The sequence below is a fragment of the Acipenser ruthenus genome, chromosome 6, assembly GCF_902713425.1.
Source record: "Acipenser ruthenus chromosome 6, fAciRut3.2 maternal haplotype, whole genome shotgun sequence".
NCBI lineage: Eukaryota > Metazoa > Chordata > Actinopteri > Acipenseriformes > Acipenseridae > Acipenser > Acipenser ruthenus.
In genome coordinates, this window is record NC_081194.1 from 68,920,179 (window position 1) to 68,933,694 (window position 13,516).

The following is a 13,516-nucleotide window of genomic DNA, read 5'->3' on the forward strand; positions in this document are numbered from 1 at the left end:
AAGCGAGTTGCAGGTAAATATAAGGTGGGGTTGCAGTCATTTTCATAAAATGGGCTAGACTGGCTTCAGCTCTGGAGTGTATGTGAATAGAATAACAACAATATATTTCCAAATATTATCATATTTCATGGGCGGTCTCCAATGGATATATGTGTGTGTGTGTGTGTGTGTGTGTGTGTGTGTGTGTGTGTGTGTGTGTGTGTGTGTGTGTGTGTGTGTGTGTGTGTGTGTGTGTGTGTGTGTGTGTGTGTGTGTGTGTGTGTGTGTGTATCAGTACTGCGAGTTTCATGACCAGAACAAGGTTTAAGGGATCATCGGAAATCATTGGAAGGAAAACAATGGAAGTAAGTTACAAGTTTTTTGGTAAGAAGCTAATAAAATAATCTCCCCCCCCCCAAAAAAAAAAAAATGTAAGAACTTTGAGATTTTGTGTTATTTTTTTTTTTAAAGGGATAATTAATTAAGCACAAGAAAGGGGACTTTTTGCACACGGGGCAGTTTGTTTTTATAGACTAAAACTCTGTGACCCCATTCGATGATAACAAACACATACATAATGAATTAAATAATTAATTAATTAAACTATATAGTAAAAAATATAGATATCCCAATTAAAAAATATTTATCATTTAAAATAAAGACTTTTGTTAAAAATGTGTTACCTGTATTTGAGAGGCTTATTTGACACAGAGACCATGCGTTATATTCGCTTTCATATATTTATAGATTTAATTGACTGAGAAGAATGTGTTAACTATTCAGCGAAACAAACAAAAAATATTAAAAAAAAAACATGTTTAACTTCCAAATACTCTAAATAAATAATACATACATATGTATTTGTCCATTGCCAAAGTTGCAGATTATTATTATTATTATTATTATTATTATTATTATTATTATTATTATTATTATTAACTAATGTTTACTTTTCAAAACAGGATATACACAGACACTGAAAGTAAGTAACATGTACTTATGTCTTTTTGTTAGGGCCCAAAATATATCAGATAAAGGCGTTACAAGAATATAATACATGCCAGTTATCATCATTGTTACTATTGGATTACTGATATTCTTCAGTGAAGTGTTCAATAAATACTAAAAGTTGAAATCTGTATTAATAGCACAATGCAGGTTAGATACGGGTATATTTCATGTTGTGTAAAATAAAGCCTTGTACAGCAGAGATAGTTTAAAAGTATTAAGGACACCAACACCAATAAAGACATGGAATTTGTTTAATAGATTATACATTGCAGAGAATGTGCGCATGATATCATGTCATTCTAAATGTCTGTTTGGCTATTTTTTTTCTTTTCAACTAGTGTCAATTTCTTTAAGTATTACAGTTTTAATATATGTAGTGTTCTAGTCCTAATTCTCAATGTATGTCCATGTAGCACTCACAATATTTACAGTCATCAGCTCCACCCAGTGGTAGTTAGTATATGACCACATCATTTCTAAGTATATCCCATAAACTGAGTACATTTCATTCTTCTGTTTCAGTATTATTAAATTTCAAATCTTATTTTTGATGGTCTTTTAAAACTATACTAACTGCACCAAGTGAGGGAGATTAGGGGGTCTAGGCAACAATTTAGAGAGGGCTACAGTGCACGTTGTGTGGGCTCGTATAGTGTCAATGTTTCGATATGTCGCCCAAAACATAAGTATTATGGTGGAATATAATGCAGATTAAGTGACTGTTAATAATAATAATAATAATAATAATAATAATAATAATAATAATAATAATAATAATAATAAACAACAGACGCCTTTATCCAACACAGTGCCGTATGACGTAACTGTTGTTGTAACAGGGCCGAGGCTGGGCGCGAACCGGCGACCCCGCACACCTCAAGAGGGCGTCCAATCGCTCCCATGTGAATGGAGCCTTAGAGCAAACGATCCAATATTATAAAAATAGGTGGTCTCGGCTCGTATGGGCAGTCGACCCTGGTGCGGATCTATTATTTTTGCCCTGTGTGAATGCTAACCTGTCTGGGGGCGGATCGTTTGTAATCACACCAGCTCAGGGCTCACGCGGCATGTAGTTCATATTTATTTAAACACTTTAGTCTTATACACTGTGAAGATTCTGCTAGCTCTGGACATCAGATCTGGTAATAAGTTTGATGCTAATAGTAATCCCAGACTTTAATTTGACTTTTTTTGTATTATTATTATTATTATTATTATTATTATTATTATTATTATTATTAAAGTCTGGTTTGGTACACAGTTATATACAATTCTTGCATAATTGCTACATTGTATCGCTGCGTGTTGCAATTATTCAAAAGCGTTGCAAAGAAGAAAAATCCTATAGACAATGTAACGTAACAAAACCGGCCAACTTCTTTGATGGAGAACTTGCAGAAGCACTAGTTTTCTATCTATATTTCATTAAATGTTTTGGTTATGGGAGAATACATATGAAGAACGTGTTGTTAAAGATATGGATGTAGTTTACAAACCTTGACATTTCACTGCGCAGGGAAAACATTGTTGGAAGGCAAACACATTGATTGAGCATCTTTTTTCTACTGCATTGAAAAGCGCGTCGCCCTTTGAACTGTTTCTATCGTATCACTTTTACTGCCCACTTGTGTCGCACATTGATACAATATTGAAATAAAACCTTAAACACAAATGACAGACATAATAAAATTTTAAAAATCCCCAAACTTCATTGTTATTCGCCATTATCGACACATATCGAAAAATGCAGTGCAGCATCAAAATCAATTGGGAATTCGATGCCCCCGTGTGAATGGAGGGTAAACCACAATGCAAGAGAGCCGGGCTCGTTTGCAGTCATGGTTTTAGAGCTTATAACGTCATCTCATCTCACAGACACAGAATCTGTAACAGCAGTGTATCACACAACACTGCCCGTTACACTGTAATAAAATAAAAAGTCACGAAGTGAACATAGAACTGCAACATTTATAGGTTATATTTAAACGCTTAAGCAAGGGGTAGAAGTTGAAATAACTAGAAACGTTAAATAACATTGATTGTTTTAAGTTAAAGTAAATATCATGTTTAAAAGTAAAGCAATAAAAGTTGCTAAATTATTATTATTATTATTATTATTATTATTATTATTATTATTATTATTAGAAACTAGTAGAAACTTTTGAACGTAGTGAAATGGAATCAGCACAAGAGTTTGTGAGATAGCTTGTCCTGGAGGGAATGTTTAGTAGTAACACAGTTCCCCCTCAGCAGTAGAGCGAGTAGCTTGTTATCGGACCCAGTCTCTCAATTCATGTTGAATGTCTGGACTGTATTGTTGGTCCCTGATTAAAGTCGTCTTGTTGAAGACAATACCTGGACTGGTTTTCGATCGTTGAAACTCACATGAAATCTCGGAAAAGTCTTGCACAACTTTAAGTCACATCGTTAAATCATAAATTGGAGATACCCCTTTTTCAGTTTTAGGTGGCGGGGCTAAGGGAAACTTCAGAGTGTCTTCATATGATCTTATCTGTGATCTCATCTATAGATCTAAAGATGTGCTCTTGAACTGCATAAGCAGAAACTGTAGAACATACTGTGTTATGTCCTGTGCATCAAACCGCAACATGTTTAAAATAAATGGGTTTTACAGCAGGCTGACAAAAGTATTTATAAAAATGAAGAAACAAACATTTAACAAACAAAAATAGTAATTATGCCTTCAGAAGTGCAGACCACAATAATATAACAGTGTCCATAACTTACTTCCATGGGGATTAGAAATCACCATATCCTGCAAAAAAAAAAAAAAAAAAACACGTCCTCAGGCTAGTATTCAAACCCAATTATGGCGTTGCTATCTTTTTGAATACAGTACTTTAAAAAACGACCATAAAACAAAATGAACTAAATGTGTGATGAAGATAGCTCTTGTTATTTGTAACCCATAATTGCCATTTCAATTGCTCCAGTAGCCTGTGGAGATCTCTGGCATCAGTGTTAGGTACATGGATGGGGATGTTGCACTTATTTGAGTTATCAAACTACTGATTAAATGAGCGCAACGCATCCTGGGTGGTAGGAGGAGCATTGTTGAATGCTCTAGCATTTTGGCCTTGGTTTAGCTGGATTGATTGGCTTCTACAAATACATCACTGGATATCTCCTTAACTGTTTGTCCCATTTGTGCAAAAATCTCCAATCTAATAATTTGTACATTGGAAGACACGGTACAATGACGAGGCACATGAAGGATCTTTTAGTCCCGTATGCCTCTGGCCGGCCACTCCGATCGAAAGATGCAGGGCTTCTATCTGTCCCAAGGATTTTAAAGCACAGGACAGGTGGTAGAGCATTCAGTCATAGAGCACCTGAACTCTGTAATGCTCAACCATGCAGAGTTAGAGCTGCACCTACATTGGCAATTTTTAAAAATAAATTAAAAACATACTTTTGTAATAGGGCTTTTATATCTTTATAATATTTATTTTATATAGTTTTATTTAGTTCGAGTTCATCATCTGTTGCTTTTATTTGCTTTAATTTTAAAATGTTGTTTTCTCTTGCTGTTTTTATTGTACAAAATGTACTTCCGAATGTCCTTTTTCTTGTTAAAAGTGCCTTGGGATGGCATGCCTTTATAAATAAAATTTGATTTAATTCAGTTTATCAATTAGAAATATATATTTACAGAATATAGCATACAAAAATGTACAAAAGCAGCAAAAAAAAAAATCTGTAGACAAAAGAAAAAAGGATGTTTTTAATTTCCTGAAATAATCACTTCTCAGTTTTATTAATTTGATTACAATATTATCTGATCATGTCAAGGTTTCCGCTCTACATTATATACTGTTCATTCTAGGTAAGTATACGTGTTTATGTTTATAATTATCTTTATATCCCTTTGCAGGTTGTTTTGGATTCCGCACTGCAACCAGACCTTCCCCAATGAGTGTACAGGAACCACACAAACAGGGAAGTAAAATAATGGTTTCTTTATTACAGGACATTTAAATAATTACACTTATTTTATAAGACAATTTGCAACTCCCCCCTTTCAACCACCTTTATTATTTGTTTAGCCTGGAACTGTTCACCAAGTAAAACCGCTAAAATCGTCCATAAAACATTTTAAACAGGCTACTTGTGACTTCAGGGGGCTATTAGTATTAATTATTCCACTCCACATGATATGACAGCACAGTCCTGAGCAATATAAGCAGCGGTTTGGTGAAATGATCATTCCAGAATAGTAAGAAAAAAAAAAAAAAAAAAAAAAAAAAAAAACCCACACACAACAAAACTCAGTTTGTAGTTCTTGTATTTAATCCAAGTCGTGAAACACTTCCCCAGTAGAAACGCCAACACGGAAAGGTAAAGTTGAAGGTGATTGCTCCAAGAACCTCCTAATTTGTTGGTTTGTCCCGGTATTGGTCTTCCGACTTGACCACTAGTACTTATCTTAAGTAGGGTAGGACGTCACGTCTTGGGTGTGTACAGGGAGCTGGCCGACCGTCCCTTGGCTGGTGCCCGTTTGCTCTTCTGGGGTGGCAGTCATGGAGGTGGGTACTTTGAAAGGAAGCAATACAACACCTCATCATAAGCCACAATTAACACTGGTAATCTAAATATTTCTGCCAAGTGTCTTTACTTCTGAAGCATTTGTCAAACGCCACACAGTCCTCAGCGTTATATTAACACTTCTTTTAATCCAAAAAAACAGGGCTTCAGCACTAGAATTCAAGGATAAATACTTAACTTTGCTATACATTTTTGACCGGTCCTTCCTTCTATCAGATTGCCATGTCTTATTCTTTCTGTATTCCCTTTAAAGTTCAAAATCATCCTTATTGTTTACCATCCATGTAAAATGGCCACCTTCCTGTGTTCTCCATTCTGTTTCCCCCTAGAAGCACACCCTCCTCTGACTGTACATTTGGTTCCCTTTTATAATGGACTGTCAATTATAGTTAATTGGTGCAAATGCAAAACACCTGGCTGCATTTGGAATTGGGGAATGGGACTAATTTCTCTTTCTATTACCTGTGGTTTATTATAAATAATAAAATATACTTAACAATAAATAATTTACACACAGGAATATAAAATAGCAACAAAAGTGCCTCCCTTTGGGTAATAAACAAAAATAAAGTGTGAAACATAACAAGTGCAAATGAAACCAAAATAATAAAATAAATCCAAAAACAAAACATAATGTGCACAACCCCAACTAATTAGTCACGCGTGACAATCACTTATGGGTTAATACAGCCACCATCTGCTTTTTCATTAGCTTGAGTCTGCCCTACACCCAGTTGGTGGTGCTAGATTGCTATTCTTCAGCATAAAAAACAGGGGAAGCAATGGCTATGTTTACAATGGGAGAAAATTGTTTTCATTCTATTGTCATGTCATAATATCTTGGATGATCCTGCTTTTGAGTTTACAACAAGCAGTGTGGAGTAGTGGTTAGGGCTCTGGACTCTTGACCGGAGGGTTGTGGGTTCAATCCCCACTGGGGGACATTGCTGTTGTACCCTTGAGCAAGGTACTTTACCTAGATTGCTCTAGTAAAAACTCAACTGTATAAATGGCTAATTGTATGTAAAAATAATGTGATATCTGTATAATGTATAATGTGACATCTTGTAACCATTGTAAGTTGCCCTGGATAGCAGCTGGCACCTTATCCAGGGCGTCTGCTAAGATATAAATAATAACAAGCATGAATGGAACATGCTTGTGTTGATTTAAAGTGAATCACTCAACTCAGGATTACATTTTAATGATAGCAATGCTATTCTTTGTATTTCTTGCTCTTATTGTATTACTTGTATTGTAACGCTTGAAATGTTTTTGCTTACGATTGTAAGTCGCCCTGGATAAGGGCGTCTGCTAAGAAATAAATAATAATAATAATATTCTCATACTTTGTGCAATACTTAATGTGAGCAGGGTCATTACATACATTTAATGTAAGAGTTAAATAAAGTCATGCACTGCTCTAATATTTTTCAAATTCTTTGTTCTTAATAAGAAACTATGGGGGAAAAATAGACCACATTCACAGAGTGTTGCTTACCTCATTTCAAAATTGTTATACACAGCTTTCAATATTTCAATAAGATTCTTTGTTTCGGCTAGTTATCCCTTTGTCAGGAGTCAGCTGGAGAGTAAAAAGGAGGATTGCATTGGAAAATAGAAGGAACATGTTCAAAATCAGCCATTATACTTTCATTAAATACATTTTTATAAACTGTCTCCAGAAAGTGGTTTAACATACATGCCAACAGTCCCTATATGGTCGGGACAGTCCTGATTTCCTAGCAAATTTCCTGCGTCCTGATGCATAGGAATAAAGTCCTGATATTTGCACATCGAAAAACATTCATTTATTCTGCACAGTATAGTGAAAACCACACGCTGTGTTCTTCGTGCGGCTCACAGATCTGCTGATCACTGAACTTACCTGTATACAAAGGTAAGAACTCTTCATTGTGTCTATATTTACTGTCATGCTGGTCTTGTGGTGTTGAGTTGAGGGGATATGTCTATTATTATATGATAAGAGTGGTTTTTTTTGTTGTTGTTGTTGTGTATGACCCCTCCCATGTGTATGATGCGTATAATTATTATACAAAAAAAAATATATTTAGCAAGAGTCATCACAATTGGACAAGCACTTCTCAAGCAATATGACAAAACTGTAAAATGACATACAGAAATATATTCTACTACAAATGACATACAGAAATGCATTCTACTACATGTGATACGACTGATACTAATTCGATTACGACTACTATTACTACTACTACTACTACTACTACTACTACTACTACTAATAATAATAATAATAATAATAATAATAATAATAATAATAATAATAATAATAATAATGTGACACCATGTGAGCTAAGGTGCTGCCTAACTACAGTACTGTCTTCTTATACAATACCACAATTAAAAATGTAATCATTTATGTTATTTGTAGCCTAATTATATTATTTACACTCTAATAACACATATGTAACTATGCATTTAAATAAAAATGTTAGATGGTTTTGTATTAACAGTGTAATTAAATACCACTACTACTAGTACGACTACTACTAATAATAATAATAATGTTGTGACCATACAGATTGCATATTCACTGTCAACCACAAGGTGGCGATTAGGCACTGTTTGAAACAGCATCATTAAGGTACTGGGAGATTTTTATTTTTTTCTGTGTTTTATGTATGTTTGCCTGACATTACTATAGATAAGAAATATATTTGAGGCACAAGGGTTATTTGAGGTCATGTGGAGTAATTAACTTCATGGAATCCAGTCCTGTAAAATGATTATTTTTAAATAATTTTGCAGATAGTGTTTGTGTTTGCGCATGTGTCCAGGATTCGTGGACCCAGACAGATTGACGGCCTTGTATTCCCTCCTTCCTTCTGTAATCCCGCGAAACATTCAGAACGTAAACAAACTGCAGAGCGAAACACCGGTTCGCTTCATAAATACAATATCCGTCTGCGGATCACACAAGATTACTTAAATATTAAGATCCAATGGTACGCACAGTGCGTAACGTGCGTCCTGCTGTGGGCGCCCCTGAAGATGCACATGCCAGTAAATATGTACCAGTAAATGAACATTCTATGAAAGGGAGGAAATGGGAGGATTGAAATCCTGGCACAAAGTCGGTCTAAACACTTGTGGGTAGATGTACTAAAGTGTTGCGCCTGTCGCAATAGTCGCAAATGAATATGTAATTAATTCGCAAAAATGGGGTGGATACAGTGCAAATCAGGGTTCTCAAATATTATAAAGAGATGTACTAAAGCTGCCAGCAATAATAATTATTTTATAAAAAAAAAATAATAATTAAAAAACCCCACGCTAAAATCATTTAGTTTCAATTTAAAATAATCTTTTATTCACATTGTACACCACTGTGTACAATGCAGCAGTTGTGTCACCGCTAGCCTACAGGCTAAAGTAAAAAGAAAGTGAGCTAGGTATTAATTTGATTTTACTACTGTACTGTATTCTGTATAGACCTATATTTTTACATAATGTAATGTATAGCCAAATACATTAGTGTTATGTCAGCGCAATGATTTACATTTAAAATGCATTGAGCAAAATAAATGTATGTGTGTGCAATTTTATTGTATTGTTTTTAAACCCGACATCTCCTTATTTCGGACAAACATGTTTAGCGAGGGGCTACTGTATGATTATGAAAAGCTTTTTGGAGGTGAAGGTGGGGGGCCCACTATAGGATCTGATGGGATTCACCTGCCTTTCATTTTTTTGTTATATATATAACAGTATTAAAATAGGTAAAATGAAGACGGGACAGATTGCATTGTACAGATGAAGTTTACATTTAACAAAAACAATGCTATTTTGATTCTTGCACCCTTGCATTTATAGACATTATCCTTCAGGCACCCTCTGGTGCAGCAAACCACAACTCAACTCTGCTATTTATTTGAACAATGTCGCACAACTCTCGCAATGCTAGAGATCTCACTAAGAGGATGCAACAAATATTTAAATTAGTATATTGCAGCTCTTTTCATTAACATATTTTCTCTTAGTACATATGACAAAATGTTGCAACGAAAATGCAAATTGCGGTATGTTTGCGCTGCAACTGGCCCATCTTAGTACATCTACCCCTTGGTATTAACTAATAGTACAGAAGAACTACCCAGCAATTTTCAATGAAGTTCTACAGTCATGTTTCATTTGATTGTGAGACCAAGGCCATGCCAGCTGAAGCCGTCCCAGACCATTTTCTTTGTGCCAGTGTCTGCTGAAGGTGACCCTTGCAGCACAGAAGATACTAACAGGCATTAGTCCCAGTAATGGGTGGATGCTCATAAATGCATTTTCTTACTGTATTCACCCAGACATTTTCATGCAATGCCTTTGTTATGCTACTGAGAATATGGCTTTTACTGGTTATGATCCAGCTCACTAGTTTTTGTAGTTGACTGCACGATAACTTTCAGTTTGACACAACACTGTGGACAGTTAGTTCTGCAACTTCACAACTAGAATTCTCAATGTGTCACCAATATACAATAACAGTATGACCTCCACAAATAATGATTTACATAGTGGTGGTATATATAATAGATGGGCCTCTTCAGTGAGTTACAGGAAAGTAATTCCATCTAGGGTTTCTGTGATGGAACTGTCACAGAAACCTGAGATGGAATTGTTTTCCTGTAACTCACTGAAGAGGCCCATCTATTATTTTTTATAATTCATGGATACCCTTGTGATGCAAATATTAAAGAAGACGAGGTTCAGTAGTACAGTTGGGTTTTTTTAAACATAGTGTTTCAGTGCTGTACAGACGTTCTATGTGTGGTCTTGAGGAGTCGAATGGGTCAAAGTTCAAGTATATTTTCCTCTAGAGGAATTATCACTTTTAGAAGTCACTGCTGTGGTATTATGCCTTTTTTTCGAATGGCTCGGGATGCAAATATAGCCATGTATATATATATATATATATATATATATATATATGAATCAGTGATTGGAAATCCTGGCCTGTGATTGGTTAAAACCTCATCATAGGAGGAAAAATAGATTGATCTATTGCCCTAACATCCTTACACCACCTGTCAATAGTCTCTCATGTGATTGGTTCACATCGCTGTCAGCCCTGCCCCTTTTCAAAGGAACGCCTTTCTCCCCTACACTCTTCACAAGAGAAAATGGCTGAACACCGATTCTGTGAGTTAACAGAAAATTAATTACGAAACATACTACCAAAAAAAGATGCTCCAAAGACTAAAATGGTGATTAAAATGTCACTGTCACTGTTTTCTGACTTTCTGAAATTCAAACAAATTCAACTCGACGAAAACAAATATAATGGGTGGGATATAAACTGGATTATGCAGCAGTCAGCAAACCAGACGGAGACAGAGAAAAACTTTGCTTCATTTTCTGTTATTTATTTATGTTATTTATTTATTTACTTATGCTGTAACAGCTATATTTAAACAAAATATATAGCATCGTATTTACTATCCAACCTTGCCTCACTTATTTTCTTGACTGATTCATATATTAAATATGTACTGCAGACTCAGCCATAGTAAAAAAATTAAATGCCCCTCGGGAAGACTATTGTTACCTCCAGGGTGCAATGCCCTCAGCCTGCAGTTACGGGGATTATAGCTGTACTATAGCTCTCCAGTCCATATACAGTATATATATATCGTATATATATATATATAAAACACATGAAGACTATATTTGCATCCTGAGCCAGTCGAAAAAAAGGCATAATGCCACAGTAGTGACGTCAAAATGGTACATTCGTCTAGAAGATTATACTTGACCTTTGACCCATATTTGACTCCTGTGTACCTCGAGACCACTTTCAAACACATGTCTCATTTTCAATCAGTCGACAACAACCACAATTCGTGTCTTTTAGACACTTTTAACAAATCTGTCTCTGTGAAGATGTACAACCAACGGGAGCACCAAACAAGCGAGCGAGACAAATAATCTTCGACTCTGACAGCGCCTAAGAAAAAAAAAAATCAAAAAAGCATACCCCACTGAAACAGCTTTTCCTTAAAAATACATTATTTTTTGCAGTTCATTACCTACCCAGTTTAATTCACCATTCCTGAATTATCAAAAAGAAAATTATATTTAGGCTAAGATTCTTAAATATTGATTTAAATGACGTTATTATTATTATTATTATTATTATTATTATTATTATTATTATTATTATTATTATTATTATTATTATTATTAATTAAATTCACTTGTAATTTGAACCTTAGCACCTGTGTATTGCCATTTTTTTAATTACATAAACAAATATTACTCGCTTAAGCTAGTAGTGTGGAGTAGTGGTTAGGGCTCTGGATTCTTGACCAGAAGGTCGTGGGTTCAATCTCAGGTTGGGAACACTGCTGCTGTACCCTTGAGCAAGGTCCATTACCTAGAGTACTCCAGTAAAAACAAAAACAACTGTATAAATGGGTAATTGTATGTAAAAAATATTGTGATATCTGTAAAATGTGAAATAATGTGATATCTTGTAACAATTGTAAGTCACCCTGGATAAGGGCGTCTGCTAATAAATAATAATAATAATATTCCATCTTGGGTTCCTGTGACAGTTTATAAACGACATCACATAAACCCTAGATGGAATTATTTTCTTATAATTCACTGAAGCCCATCTATTATTCTATCAAAAAACCCAATAAACCTTAAGCGAGTAACAGGCCCTATTTGTTTTTCCCAATACTAAAAATCAAGTTGGTAAGGACACAAAAATGCAATTATTTTACTCAAGTGTTTGTCATTTTATGTTTTTATGTTTATCGTGGCAACTTTTTACACTTTTACACTCGCAACTAGGTCTTTCTTAAACATACCTGTCATGCCGTTCCGTACAGTCAACGCAAGAAACATAAATATCCTCCTGAAGCAATATTTCCCTTTGTTTCTAAACCTTTTGCAGCAACTAACCCAGGGGAACTATAGTGTTTGAAACTGTCACTTTTAAGAATGTATTTCCAGCAGCTCCCAGCGCCTCTGTGACTTGGGAGTAGATTCATTCTAAAATTAAGATGGCATATGCATTCTGGGAATAATGCAGCTTTCCAGTTTGGGGTTTCTCTTACACAGCATCAAACCAAAACAAAGCTGGAAAATAAGGGCAGCGCAAAAAGGACGGGGACACATATTATTTATTAAATTTATTTATTTAATAATCACATTGTGTGTATGGGCTACATTATTTTAACATTGTAGACACTTTTTCTTTTTCTTTAGGGTCATTTAATCTCAATTTTAAAAAAAAATACAATGCATCATGGAAGATAGTAGCCCTTTGAAGGGTAGTGGGGAGGGGGGATATAACATAGGCTACAATGTTATCTCTGTATACATTTATATAAGCCTATCACAGTATGGAATATGTGAATGTCATTTGCGGTAGTGTCATTTTGTGCTTTAAACACCCTATTTATCCCACCTTAGCTATCGACACATTACATTTAGATGTAACTGCCTCTTGGAAAGTTCATTTTTGCAGGGATAGTCTGAGCCAATCTGCAAGTGCTGCCCAGATCAGCTCCCTCCCTTCCTGTTGCATTTTTGCCGCTTGAGAGTAAAGGCCTATGGGAATTGGAGTTTTATCAAGTTTTTATCTGGTTATAAGTAAATAATAGTTGACATCGGAAATGTATGAAAAACATTTCAAGACAGGCATTTTCTAAACACCTTTGATGAAGACAGCTAAAACACGAAAGTGTAATCAAGTTCCAAGGATTTAAACGTTACAACAATAAAATGTCAGAAATGTCACTCAAAGAGCAGAAACAACAGGTGAGTTAATATAACACTGTATTTCTGTACCCCTAACAATTTGCTCTTCAATTTGAAAAAAACAGTGGGATTGAAACTGACAACCAAAGGCTAGTGCTTTATCCATTGAGCTGTAGGTGGCTGACCGGATGGACAAACAACTACCATTCCATCAGCT

General features: G+C 35.1%; 1 long non-coding RNA gene across 1 annotated transcript; it reads left to right on the top strand.

Annotated features, from left to right (window-relative positions):
• The first annotated feature begins 291 nt into the window (after positions 1-291).
• On the top strand, positions 292-5,264 carry LOC131737330 (uncharacterized). Its single transcript, XR_009328948.1, has 2 exons — positions 292-344; positions 4,886-5,264. It is a non-coding gene; the product is annotated as an uncharacterized LOC131737330 (long non-coding RNA).
• Positions 5,265-13,516: the final 8,252 nt, after the last annotated feature.